This window comes from Zerene cesonia, chromosome 12 (genome assembly GCF_012273895.1).
Source record: "Zerene cesonia ecotype Mississippi chromosome 12, Zerene_cesonia_1.1, whole genome shotgun sequence".
NCBI classification, from domain to species: domain Eukaryota; kingdom Metazoa; phylum Arthropoda; class Insecta; order Lepidoptera; family Pieridae; genus Zerene; species Zerene cesonia.
The window spans coordinates 3,839,263-3,854,871 of NC_052113.1; the positions used below are offsets into that span (position 1 = coordinate 3,839,263).

Below are 15,609 nucleotides of genomic sequence, written 5' to 3' on the forward strand. Positions count from 1 at the left end.
ACTGCTTAATATTTTTGGATAATCAAGCATCTTATAGAGATATAATATTATATTCTGTGGCATTTACTGACAATTTTATAAGCATCGTTTATAATGTATTTATTTTAATATGATGTTACAAATTAACCCCTTTTCTTTTTCTCTGACTTAAAATCGTTATATTATTATGTTCAGTAACATTTGAAAGGTGTTCAATAATAAATACAAAACGAATTGTGGTTTAAATTAGTTGGAAAGTATTTAAATATTAGATGTCTCCTTGACCCAATAGGGGAAGCTTTCCCTGCACTAAGGAATAATAGAAATTGTTGATTCCATTATAACTAACTTTTCATATGTGTGTGTATTGATTGATTGTCTTCAGAATTCCGATATATATCTACAAAAAAGTAATGTTATATACTTCTAAACGGCTCGACCAATTTCATTTATTTATCTCTTCAGGTGGAGTGGAGATTGCTTTAAATTTATAATCATAAAGCGAAAAAAGCCTCGGGTCGCGGTCGACTGTTTAGTTTCTCGATAACTCCGAATGGTTGTGAACGATTTACGAGTTGTCATTTGGTCCTATTTTAGAACATGGAGTAGTACCGCCTTCCCCAGGAACGTTGGTGACCTTTTTGTAGAAAATATTTATTTACAGATATCACTGAGATGAAATGGCGGCCATAGACTGCCAAAATCTACCCACTCTTACTGTAAAATCCTATGGATACGACAACTTTTTATGTATGTTTGTATTTCTGACCTTGTTCGTCGTAACTCATAAACAATATAGCTATTTTTGTTACATTTTAAAATATGGAGTGATACCCGCCCTCCCAGAAACGTCGGTGACCTTTTTGTAGAAAAGATTTATTTTCAGATGTCAGCGAGACGAAATGGCGTCCATAGGCCGCTAAAATCTACCCGCTATTCCTGAAAAACCCTACGTTGTTACGGGTACGACAACTTGTTATATATGTATGTATTTCTAACCTTGTTAGGTCGTAATTCATAAACAATATAGCTATTTTTGCTACATCAAGTAGCTAAATTTATAAAGAAACATAATTCTTACATGGAGCTAGCTAATAAATATGAATAATAAACTGTACTTTTATTTAGCCATGAATAAATTGTACGACAACTTAATTCAGTCATACGTGTATCAGACATGGGCTTATATTATTAGAACTATAATAACACATCGCTGTGTTAAATTGGCCTGTTTGCTCGGGGTGAATTTTTCCAATTTTCTGTCGTAAAAACTAAGCTATTATGGGTTAACTTTGAATATACCCCAACGGAGCCGTCAGCCGCCCAATGCCCAAGCTTCAGACTTCAGTTGAGGTCAGAACGCGCGGCGTTAAGCACGTGTCACGTCGTCCTCTCCTGCGTGAATTTTTAATATCGATGTTTAATCTAGCTTTTGCTACACAAACCTCCCTATGAACCATTCGATATTGACAAAAGAATAATGTTTATTAGTTCTAAGTGATTTTAATGGAAGAATAGATAGTGTTTGTGAGTTTGAACGGATTCTTGATAAGTTTTCGAAGTGTACGCGACTGGAGATAGTTGGGCTGGCGTCCTGAAATTTATTCATTGGAGAGGTAAGTAATTCAATGTTTAATATTAATTGTTTTAGTTTAAATGCTTATGATAAAATATAAAGGCATTTTTTTATTTTATTACAATGACATACTTAATTTGATAATTTTTATCTGAGTAAAATCTATATGAAATAACGTAACATAATATGTCCTTTTGACATTGTATTTAAATACAAATATGATAAACTATGATAAGGTGAGTAGAGTTGTCATTACAAAAATGTTAGAATGTAATTACTTAGCTAAGTAATTGCCTTTATGTTCGTATATTTTGACAAATGTTACTAATAAATTGAATATTTAACATTCAACGTTAGTACAATTAATATAAAGGTACGTCTGGCTGAAGTGTTTTATAAAAATAATCGACTTCTAACATAATTAATGTTATCATCCCATATTAAATACCTGGATTGAAGGTGTGTTACACGCGAGTGAAGCCCAGAATTTGGTTCATGTAAAAAATAAATAATCTATGATTTAATTCAGCGCTATATAAAGGTAACATAATATTTTATCTCAACTAAACTTTTCAAGACAATTAAATGACACATTATGATTTTTTGTTTGCATGTTTTGGTTAGTTATATTATAATGGAATTTAAAAAACAGGCTGTGATCACAAGGCGATTATTTAAACCCGGTTAAGGGTAAGAGTACAGAGAGAGTATTATCTACTTATAATCAATGATTTTACTAACCGTTGATTATTAAAAAAAAAAAACATTAATTATCACTCATATATATATAGAGAACTGTTGAAGATACATGTAAGAATAAAGCTGTAAGAGATAAAATTATTATTTTGATAACTATACGGCGCCTGCTATTAGATGGCTAGAAGAGGTTTATTTCATTGAAATTAGCTAACACTAGTTATGGTAATAAAGTTTATGGCTACGCAGTTGTATATCTTGGTAACACTAAAATAGACATATTACACCATTAAAAGTATAGAAATACTGTCCGGCGCAGTTTGTGTGAGCTTTGTGCTCTGGGGTATCGTTGCATTTCTCTTTAAAAATTACAAGCTGATTTATTTCAATAAACAATAAATACAAAATTGTAATATGTGCCACTAATGATGATTACAAAACTATGTTATGCTTGATCTCGATTTAATACGTCATTCGTGTTAAAAAGTGGTTAATTTTTTAAAAATCCGAGCTCTAAACATGATAGAGATGGTCGATGTGTAAAAGGCATTTCGTATTTCAATTACCCAAAGTGATCATACGGTAGGAGTTAGGGTCATAGTTAGAACGTGGAGAGTTAGACAGAATTGTAGGATCTGGAATCATGTGAATAGTAGTGATGTGAATAGTAAAAAACATACCTACATAGATACATAGTGTTACACTGTTAGTAGTCAATTTAACGTGAACTCTTTTTATTACGTCCAATCATACAATCAAGCGTCATAACAGACTTTTTACATGATTTTTGACGTTCAAAGTTTCATGATTGGGATTTTATAATCTTTTGGACTAAAAAGAAGATTGTAGGTATAATTTAAATTCAACATTATGTGACGGAGCATTTTAACACGATTTTATTAACTTCACCTATATGTTTGTATGTTTGTATTTGATTTAATTAAAATTTTACACTACATCGCACACAAAATATAATAATTTCAAAAGTGTATCTTATCTTGGTTAGGATCGCCAGGATCAGATAACTTCCTTACTTACACTCAAATTATTTGTTCTTCTATCATTAGAACGTGTTTTTAAGTTTTATTAAGCCATGTATCAATATACAAAAATACCTTTTTAAATATCTAATACTATAATATTTGTGACTAGGTGTAGTCGCGTAATTATGATAAGTGTATGGCAAAGGTAGTCTGTCGCAGCGATTTTCATAAATAAATTTGATTAAAAACTTGGGTGCGACGAATAGTTAATTTTAGAATGCTTCCACAAAGGTGGTAATTTTTTAATTATTTATATAAGAGACGAAAAAATATACGTTGAAATTGCGTTTATATGTTATTAATGTATCTATAATAATATTCTATACTATACTTCAAAAGCCAGATAAATAGAATCTAGAATCTGAAAAAAGGCTTTTAAAATGATTCATTAAGTTTATAAATACAATAGCAGTTCGCCCCGGCTTCGCCCGTGGTAAATACATACAGGTCTATGTCACTCAGCGAAGTTAAAGCTTTCTAATGGTGAAAAAATTTTTAAAATCGGTACAGTGGTTTTTGATTTTATAAATTACTAACAAACAAATTCTTTCTCTTTATAATATTAGTGTAGTTGTCTGTGATGAACTCCGTTGCAGTGGCGAGATAGAGATATCGATATTAATGCATATTATAAATATGATATCAGGATAGTAGATTCCATTAAAATTCATAATCACACATACTTCGCTTCGCTTACCTTGTTTTCCTCCACTGCCACTGGCCACATTGTACGTAATTCCAGCCACATCAATCTTAACGTATTCTAATTAAACATATAGACTCTGAAACACTGAAGAAAGCAGCTAAACATCGGATTATAACTGTTATCAAAAGATAAAGACAGGATGGACTAAGCATTGGTATTGGTTCCTCACTAGCACAAAGTTAGATATGTCCTAAACAAAAATGTTTGATCTTTTGGATCTTTACGATAGCATATTTTGATGCGGATTTCATATTCCGCAAAATTTCAAGCTCACTCGATGCAGAACCTTCTCGGATTTTCAAATAAAATTATCTTCACACAAAACATAGGCTAAAACTTGGAAAGCTAAATATTTATTATCCGCGAAATAAACATAGTATAATGCTGTTATAATTATTCGACTCTTATTTCAAAATTCCCTAATTCGTTCATTAAAACTTATTCTTAAAAATCATGGTAATTACAATGATGCCAACTTAGAACTTTCTCTTTAAATTAAGGGAGAAATAAATATACAATATGATTTAGGCTATTCAGCATTAAATGTGTGACTGGTCGCATTGTATTTCAGTTTTTACTTTTGCAGTGAAACGACGTAACCAATGGCCTTTTCCCGAGGGCCTTGCAAATACATTCTCCACTTTAAAAATAGGTTACAGTTAGTCATCATAAAATTTCATACCTCGCTAATTAAGGTCGTCAATGTTATTGTTTTTTAATATTCTCTATATAAATCGCATTCGGAGTAAATACAAATAAATAAATCTCGCTAATTGGTGTCTATCTTGTTGACTTGTTGCCTCGGATAGCTACTAAAAGCTGACATTAAAAAGTCGTTCCTAAAATAAGGAATGAAATTTAATTATTCACTATAAAATCCTAGTTCAGTCGTGAAATGGAGAAGCGTCACGAACACAAGTGGGTTTAATGCATATTCAAACAAGACTTCGGATTTAATATTATAGTGCAGTCTATCAAAGAACCTTTTAGAATACTTAACTTTGAGTACTTACTATGGAAATTTCAAAGTTGTTGACAGGGAATAAAGTGAAAACATACAAATTATGTAAGTATACGTATATAATACATACTTTGGTATATAGCGATATTGTGCTATAATTTAATTTCACGCTTCAAATAAAATTATCCTACTATCCTACTAATACTATGAATGCGAAAGTTTGTAAGGATGTGTGTGTGTTTGTTGCTTTTTCACGCAAAAACTACTGAACTGATTGCAATGAAGTTTGATACGTAGATAGCTGGACAACTGGAATAATATATAGGCTTTAACTTTTTATCCCTTTTTATTATATTCCTACTTACGCGACTTACGCGGGTGAAACCGCGGGGCGCAGCTAGTAAATTATAAAATGAATTAGATCAGTAGACCAATATCTGACATTTCAGTTTTTATAAAACCATGAAAGAACATCTTCTTTTTACTTTTGTGACCATAAAAAATGTTTTTATCTTTTATCGCATGTTTTAATAAAAATAAATAAAACCGAAAAATTATGTGATGTCTCAGTACCTACACAGTACGGTAGAATAAGGATGCACGTCTTTCTTCAGATTACTTCATCATCATAGCCAAATTTTCACCAAATACATAAAACAGTTCACCAACATCCAGTTCAACAACATGTCTATTGCAATGACATTTACAGTCATTTCAGTACTTACAGTAATTTATTACATCTTGTCATCTTCATTTGGCGTTAACGAGAATTTAAAATATGATTTTTAAACTCAAAAACATGAATGAAAAACAAAAAATATGGAGAATGTGGTTTTTGGATTGGATTAAAATTAGTACTTAAGATTTCCAATCTGTTGACCGATTTATCAATTTTATTTTCACAAAATACGATTAGGGCATGGTTTGTTACCCCTAGCAGATGCGATTCTATTTCAAAAAATAAAATAAATATAGACTTGAAACACATTTTCTTAAATATCGTGAGAGCTCTTTTCAATCTTATTGCCTTTTGCTTTGATACTTTAATACAATATTAGATTGGGTTTCCCTTTTTAATATAAAACGTGACTTTCGCATACTATATTTTGATCAAAGATGGCTATTAAAATAAAAAAAAAAAATTTCACATTTGAAGTAAAATTGGACTGAGAATGACGAAAATATATTTACTGAAATATAATGTATTATGTAATTTTCATACGCTTGCCAAAGACCTTGAAAATTAATTACATCAATGTACAGAAATGCTAAATACTATAGGCTGTATAGACAGGCTCTACAACCCCGAATGAGAGTTTGTCACGACAAAGCACTTGTCAAAATGTATATACTTTTAAAGGTATAAAATCTTGTCTACCAACATATATCTTAATATATATAGATTACGTGTAACTTCGTAAAATGCGATGGATTCCTAAACTAATCAACCCATTGTTATCAAATTTGTCCATCATGTGCAGTTCAATCCAAGTTAAAAGACGGGCGGAGCCGGGGCGTGTAGCTAGTTTTTTATATTTAAAAAATGTAAAATAAACCGTAAATGATACGTAGTTTCATATGATACGCATTTGAATATAGTTGAAATAAAGTTAAATGCGTCGTATTTAATTTTGCGCACTGTTACAAAGTTTGCTAACAACAATTAATATGTAACAATTGTCTCAGTTAAAGACAATGAAAATAAATGGTTAATTATCTCTAGGCACTAAAATACAACGTTTCATTTAACACTTTAAGTTTATTACCTTGCAAAATAATAATGATAATAGTTCAGTTAGTAATTTAATGAGGTTTAATTATATTAAAATGGAGGAAAAATTTACTCATACTACGTAGGTATTGGATTAAGGAGATTTAGTGGAAGACAGAGGCATAATTTTCAGATAGAACACTGCTTTAATACTAAATCAATTCAATCAACAAGATATCTTGTCGATTATTTTATTCAAGGGCAATGGATTGACTAAAATTATATTACTAGTCCGTTTCAGTTCACCCTCACGATTGTCTCTTTTTGTAATCGTCTACAATTTTTGTATTTTCTCGTGTATGTTAGTCCATTACTCATAGATGCCTGGACCGTTCTAATTTTATAAGGCACTTAATATATTGTAAATAACATAATAACTTTCTTGTATACTATGTCTACCTCATGTTACTTAATCCTAAATACATACAAAGTAGATTGGTAAAAAATAATTTTTATTGATTATTTAAAAAACATTGACAACACGCGTTATTTAATCATGTTCCATAGCAGATACATAGATCATTTTGAAAGTTTATGCGATTTATACAGTGAATTAAAATATTTAATTTCTCCTACTTAAACGTAATTTAATCACGCATAATATTTACAACTTCTATGAATACAACAAGTTCATCGATTCCCCATTCAACAATATATGTCACTTCCTTTGACGATAAACGAATTTCTTTCTATTTTTAAAATTAATGGGGTAACAAAAACAGTTGGAAATACGATACTAGGCAAAGTTGAGTTTTTACATTTCGAGTGAAACCAAATAATAACCCAAAATTAGGACGACAAAAAAGAAAGAGAAAATTGTTTAAAAATTCGAAATTGCGAAAATGACAAATTCGTTTGATTAATTATCAGTGAATTTTAATAAAGTCTCCGGTTGGATATTTGGAATGGCACATGCACAATCCTATCCTACTAATATTATAAAAAAAATTGCTGAACTGATTGCAATTAAATTTGGTACGTAGATAGCTGGACAACTGGAATAACATATAAAGGCAACTTTTTATCCCGATATTCCTTCGGGATATGGACTTACGCGGGTGAAACCGCGGGGCGCAGCTAGTAGTTTTATATTTGATCACTAGGTGGATTCCATTATCCCGTACTGTGTTCTTTTTTTATTAAAGTCGTAGAAGCTATTTTTTCTGTAAATTAATAATGCATGTTCTAAAATTGGTATCTACTTTAAGGTTCAAGTATTAAAATAAAAGGTAAATCTGAAATAGCGTAGGAATCTAGTTGGTGACAGTGTGAATGCTAATAAAAAATAAGGGAATTAAAGGTTAGTTAATACCTTCATTGAATTATGAAATGCCATTACAACTATCTACTTTAGTAAAGGAATAATTACAGTTTGTTTAAGAAATTTTAAAAAATTACAGTGTGTTTAAGATATTTTCGATAAAAATTAAAAATGTAGTACTATTGTTGTTGAGTCCTGATCGTCTCGATGCAAGGATACAAAACATGTCACTTGCAGGAAGATGTTAAATCGACTGTTTTTTATTTGTGTTTGTTACCAAAAAAACTTTCTAAACCAACTAAACGAGTGTCCGATACTTAACGAAAATGGTGACTGAAAATGTCATATACACCTTCAATATTTTCACATATTGGTTTTTGTAGATTACCTTATTTATAATTTATATTGTCTTTTCATATGTCGTCACATTTTCTTGTTAATGTTGCATGATATGTTTTATAGGGATAGCTAAATAAACACTAATTTAGAATTCGTCTGTGAATTGATACTTATATATTTATTGAAAGTAAATCATTATCGTTAGTGTACCTGAATCAATATCACGACTAATAAGTATTTTTCACGAAAATAGTATATAATTTAGCGTTTTGAAAATATGTTTCTTACGTATTTTATTTTCATTGAATGCGTATAAAAGTATATCCCTGTGGCTAGTATAAAAATGACAATCGTCATATAATTATAAAATTTTTAGTTTAACTAATTGTTCGATTCCAATATCAAACCAAATGTACAGAGTGTTAGAGTACTATTACTGATACATTGCGGGTTTTGTAAAGAAGTTACTCATAGTATTTTCTTGTGTCTGATTGTACGTGAGTATTATACATTTAGAACGAGACGGTCTCCCCGTGACTACGCTCGCTGTAAAGTGTTCAAAACGTCGGGTTAATAATATAATGAATAAATCGCGCTTAAAATCCGTAAAAAGGTTTTTAATTTCTAAAAGTTACTCATAGTCAGGACATTTATTTAAGAAAATATAGACCTACAATTTAAGCGAGCCCTACAAAAAAGGCCACTTATCGCGAATGTATCAGCGTCAGCTGGTTATATATCAGAAGTTCCATGAACAAATATTACTAGATACAGTTTCAGCAGACGTAGATAATTTTCTGGAAGCCAAAGTTGGGGTAAGCTAGCTGAATATTGAAACTGCTATCATATCCTAACCAATGTTTAGAGGATCGATAGTTCCCTAAAACCATTAACACAGAATATTATAGTACTTTAAGTAGCCTAAACCTTGTTTTAGTTTCGTGGGCTGATAATTTGAAGTTCTAGTGTAGGTTTATAGCTTGAATGTGAAATAATATGAGACATTAGTACTTGGATATTAAATTTTATTAGTGACATTAAATAATACAGTAAATTAATTCTCCTTTTTTATGTTACTATTAATTATTGCCATAGAAATAAATTCTTATTAATGCGGAAAATGTGTAAATGCAGTTTCAAATTTTTTTTCTTCAATGATTAATTTATCAAAAAGGTACTAAATAAGTAACTCGACTGGAAACATCGATAACATGAATAAAATTATATTATTTTTGTCACAAACAAATTTCGTTAAGGAAGCTTCCATACTTCCTAAATGATATATGGTAATCGAATTGCTGTATTATAATTGGCCAATCATGTTTATCGACACGCATGTAGTATTCAGTAAAATATAGGTTGTTGTTGAAACGTGAGTAAAAGCAAATAAAATAATATTTAACTTGATATCAATTCAACGATATTGGTCTAATGAGACATAGACTAACTTATTTTTTTTTAACAGTGCGTCTCAACAAGTACTTATTTAATAAGTCGTTCTTGTTATAAATCTTGAAAAAAGTTTGATATTTCTAATGCAGAAATTTGTATTTCTAGTGTAATATAATAACACATAAAAAAGATTATAAGATCCCCTTTTAGCTCTTAACATTCGTACTGAATAAAATATACATTTAAACGGTAGTGACCAATGCGTTAGAAAAACATGCATGTTTTTAATTTTACATCATTAATAACTCCAACATGTTTTTGGGTACTTTCTGTTTCTTTTTGGTGTTACCGACATCTGGTCTTACCATTTTTATCCAACTAAAACGGGAACTTATAACTAGCACTTCGTAAATGCAAAATTAAGCCCTGTATGAGCATTTCATTTGCACGGTTAGGTGAGATGGGGCTATTATACGATGTTACGATAAACTATGCCTAATCAGGACACGAGAGGTGATACACGGTCGGGTTATTGCATTTGCGTTATCTCGTTTAATTTGTAGCCTATGATAAGTCCTTATGATCTAAAATCTTTCCCATTTTCTGAAGTGAATATAAAAATATAATATAAGTGCTTAATTGTTTTTTTAATACTGAAATTAGTGTGAAACAAACGATTTTTAAACTACTGAGTAGGCAGATGCTATATATTTCAAGACATTTGTTTTATTGTATTTTTCATAACCAATATTTATAATATTTCTTACAATGTGGGAGTCGAGCACGCCGTCGCAAGAATTCGGCGGCTCGCGAATATTACTGTGCGTACTGGGGAAGATACCCCCAGATGAGATCGGCGTAAAACAGTAGCACCCGAATGTTACTGTGCTTCTTTCTTAAGTGGACGAGTAGAGTGGTGAGCTCGCTTCCTCTTCCTCGCCCTTCGCAATTCATTACTTTTTTGTCTTTCTTTTTCTAATTCCTTATACCTCAAAGGCAGGCAACGCATTTGAAGAGGAACGCCTCTAAGAAGTAGCGACTTCTAATGTTTATGGGCGGTGGTGATTTCTTCCTATTGTGTGAACCACCAGTTCGGATATTTAAATTATCAACAACTTTACAGGGCGTTTTGCCACTATGAAAATGTAGTTCATTTATTATAAATGACGAGCAATGTATCGTGTTATCCATTATAGTGTATGTCTAAACAATATTTTGGATGTTGTAACAGCACTCCTTACTGTTTCGTATCAAATTTCCGCACCGTACAGGAAGCTCGGGTCAGCGTAGTAAATAGATTCTGACGTAGGTAACTAAATCATAGTAGTAGTTTGTTAATAGGTAGATGGATGGCCGAAGCCCGGTAATTCTGTTTATGCATCAACGATTAAGCGTTTGTTACTCAATCCGGGATTAAGGTTTTGTATGGCATCCGGTGGTCGCGTGCGCTCCACCCTTTATCCATTTAGCGTATTTGTTTCATTATTGCATACCGCTCTTTTACTTCTATTCATGCATTGTCTTATGGAATTCAATTTTTTTTAATCAACCATGACTGTCCCAGTGCTGGGTAAAATTGTCTCTCCCCTCAGTCCACAACTCTCTATTGAGATAAATACAATTAGAAATTAAAACTAAATTAAAAAAATTTTATTTCAATACTCTGATTTGTGCTTTTAGAGATTATTTGAAATAATTGCCGGTACTTGTATGCTATTTGATCTCTTATTAAGCTTTACGACATTAAAATGAAAATTAACTTGAAGTAGATTATTTTATTATATTAATTTATTTTTATTATTTAGATTTTAGATAGAAGATTTACACAAAATTATAAAATTCCACAAAAAAAGGAATAGACAATGAATAAAATCATTATTTTAATAATTGTAAGTAGATAATTGTTGTATTTTTATAAAATGACTAGGGTATAAAATTCAATTGATCGCTAAAGTTAATTAATTAATGAATCATAGGTATTGTTCTTCTTAATAAATGAAATGGAAATTTCTTACCAAGAATGTTTCGCAATAATTTTTTGCAAAGAACCCATTCTGCAATCTAAATAGATTTAAGAGAATTCATGAATCATTATCCTAGAACTTTTAGATTGACGTTTTGTTAATTAAGCGATCCATTTTTAAAGGCGTAATTTCGGTTTCCACTGGCGATCACAGAAAACCCGTTTGTTCATTTAGAAATATAACCTTTATTACATTTTTTGAGTTCAAGACGGTATTTTAATTTACCTTGTTTTAAAAAAACGGATCATCTAATTTATAAAAGGTCTCGGGTCACAATGTTAGTCCATACTCCTCCGAATAGGCTGGACCGAATTTTTGAAGTTTTGGTGTGGTCTGAGAATCGGCACATTCATCTATTTTTCATACCCCTAAATTGTAAGAGTAAGGCAGAACAGCGTTTGCCGGGTCAGCTAGTATGGATAATAAATTATAAATAATAAATTAAAATGTACAAATACAACTTCCAATTTTTTTTAAATTTCGCCTTTGGATGAAGACCATTACATAAGAGTTACAGTTAATTACTAGTACGTCACGGAAATAGTTCAATTTATGCGTGCGGAAAAGAAATATCAAAGTTAAGAACGATAAAAAGTGACCTTGAAACGTGGGTATCATAGAAAGTCTTTAAGTGGTTCGACTGAATGTTTCCTTAGGGATATGATAAAAAGAAAAGCGTGCGAATATCAATACATTGTAATTTTATCGACTCTGAAATGATAGGAACGACGTCTGATATTTGTACAATATATTTACATCGCTCGTGGCTGTTATGAGAACTACTTAAATTTGTTCCATTCAATTTTATCAGATCGTTAATATTAAACTGCGTATTATATCAAACTATTATAGCATGTATGGCTCTGGGAAAAGTATTGTACCTTAATTGCGGGGGGCACGGCAGTTTTTTTAACTTATTGTTGTAAATAAATATACAAACAAAAGATATTTGTATATTACCTGTATGTACGTGGTTAATACGCGATGCTATTGAATACGATCTATATATTAAATAGACACGAAAGCGGCGAAGGAAAGTTTAATTTCAATAAACATTGTTAAATGTTAAGGTATAAAAATTGTTGCAATCAGAGGAATATTTCTAATCCTACTTCCTACTAATATTATAAATGCGAAAGTTTGTAAGGATGTGTATGTGTTTGTTGCTCTTTCATGCAAAAACTTCTGAACCGATTGCAATGAAATTTGTTACGTAGATAGCTGGAGAACTGGAATAACATAAAGGCTTTTTATCCCGATATTCCTGCGGGACACGGACTTACGCGGGTGAAACCGCGGGGCGCAGCTAGTAATTAATATTTCTAAACGCTTGAGATTGGTTCGAACGCAAAAATAATATTTTAAAATTCAACCCGTGAATCGTAAACTGACGTGCCTAATCCCCTCTCATCCAGCTTAAAAAAATTGTTTCATTATTCAGGATAATAGGGCAATGTTAATCAGACATCATTAATATCGTTTGTAACACAAATTTCTAAGCCTATTGAAATAAAAAGATAACGTCGAAACCATTTCCGGTCCGTTCTTAAAAGAAATTCACTTTAATTTCGATGTTACAATTATTTTGATGAGTAACATTTGATGTTTGTGCTATTTTCAATTGAGTAACTGAAGGGATATTTTTACTTTGATGCGACGTGTTCTAGATATGTCAGTTGAGTTTCAAATCAAATTACGAAGGAACCGAGACAGCAATAGTTGCTACTAGTCGCTGCAGGAGAATTTAAGAGCTGCAAGCCTCGCTTATAAGTTTTATGTTTGACTCTACGTCATTGACCTAAATTCTGCAGAACTGTCGCTTAGCATGCTAATAGTATAACTAAGTCTAGTCAGATTTAGTCGAGAATACCGCAGATATAATCAACTTTTAACATGTAATATGTACGTCAGTTTTACATTCATAGTAATTTTTTTTTGAATTTATGTATTGGTACCTACTTTTCTGTCATTTGTATTTCTTCTTTTGATCAATAAACTGTTATTCATATTTCTTATTTTTATTATGAAAGAGAGCTCTCTATTTTACATTCTTTTATTTTTTTATTATTTCTTGACTATCCTCATGATTTTAGTTTCACTTGGGAGCTGTTACGTCTAAAGTACTTTACCCGAATTATTTCATGTTCTGTTAATTTTTATGAATGTAAAAGTAAATGTATGTATATAGGAATTAGTCCTTTAAATTCGTACCTAATTATTAAACTCAGAAAAGAAAGCCTATTATTATTTATTATTTTATTCCAGGTTTGATTTATCTTCTTAAAAAATTTGAAATGCAGAAATTATGTTTAGGTAGCACTTTTAATTAATCAGAAATATTAATGGCTAGATTATGTTCAAAAATATTGTTGAATATAAAAAAAGTTTTGAGTTCGATATGCCAATATATAAAAGAATTTCTTATAGATTGGCGATATTGGTGAAATGAGAAGTGTTTGATGATAATATATCGAATTGAAATAAATGTATCGGAAGTATTCATAAAAGATCTTTTATAGTGTCTTTTATAATAACAATACTTCTTTTTAAATCAATATCATGTATTAAAAAAAACATATACTTTAGGCATATATTTTACGCATTAATATTGTAGACTAACGCACTTTCGTCCTTGAAAATACGTTAGACCGTACCATTAATTTATAAAAATCGATCTGTTAAATAGTTAAACGATATTGATAGGTAAAAATGTTTGATGTATTCAATACTGGTATTTAACATTACTTATACGTGTTTTAGCTTCCATTAAATCCATTTTACATAGCAGTAGGGGAACGGGTCTTACAAGTAAAGAGTTACACGCCCTTTAAACTGAGATTTTAAATTCCTTGGTGGCCATAATTGGTTATTTTCTTCAATTATCGTACACCGTATATCTAAAATTGTAACAACGTGCCCCCGCTTCTTTACTTCTTTATATTTTAAATCTTCATTGATTGAAATATTGCGAATCTATGTAATGTGTATTGCTAAAAGATGTATCAATTTTCAATCACTAGCCTTAGTTTTTTCTTTTAAATATATTATACTAGCTGCGCCCCGCGGTTTCACCCTCGTAAGTCTGTGTTCCGTAGGCATATCGGGATAAAAAGTTGCTTATATGTTATTCCGGTTTTCCAGCTATCTACGTATTAAATTTCATTGCAATCGGTTCAGTAGTTTTTGCGTGAAAGAGCAATAAACACACACACACATCCTTGCAAACTTTCGCATTTATAATATAAGTAGGATTATTTATGATATATAAGGTATAAAGTAGTGAAATATTTATAATAGGGCAATTAAATAGATCATTACGTTGGCTATATTTTGTCCCTGTTTGTAGCGTGAAATCTAACAAATTATCTTCTAATTACTCATCATAATCATGATTAATGAACATAACGGCTCTGTTTGATGAAAAGCCATAAAGCGTATTAAAATATAATGAATATATTGGAGGGTAACTGAATATTACGATAAGTAAGTATTGAATACCTTTAAGATGATTTTGATCCTAATCACAGAATGTCAATGCATTCTCATTTCATTCAATCATGTAATTCATATATTTCTTGTTCCTTACTGAAAACATTATATTATGATATGTTTATTCCTTTCTGTAAACGATTAGTTTTGACGATTTTAAAATAATAAATAGTAATTAATATAATATATAAATCAGTAGTATAATAAATATAATATAATATAAGCTGCAGAGCAAGTTTTTGATTCTATGCAATTATTCATAATTCATTTCCGTTAAATTGAAGTAAAGTTTGGACAAATTGCTGGTGAATAATACTAAAGGCATATATTATTATAGCGTTTTGGCGGGAAACCACTCGTTATGCAAGCAAG

The 15,609-nt window shown here is 30.7% G+C and overlaps 1 protein-coding gene across 3 annotated transcripts in view; it reads left to right on the top strand.

The window, feature by feature from the left end:
* The first annotated feature begins 1,338 nt into the window (after positions 1-1,338).
* LOC119830876 overlaps positions 1,339-15,609 on the top strand; it is a 70,552-nt gene continuing 56,281 nt past the window's right edge. For all 3 annotated transcript variants that reach the window (XM_038354051.1, XM_038354053.1, XM_038354052.1), the window contains exon 1: positions 1,339-1,595. The gene's annotated coding sequence lies outside the window, so the exon portion shown is untranslated. The remainder of the gene's footprint in view (positions 1,596-15,609) is intronic.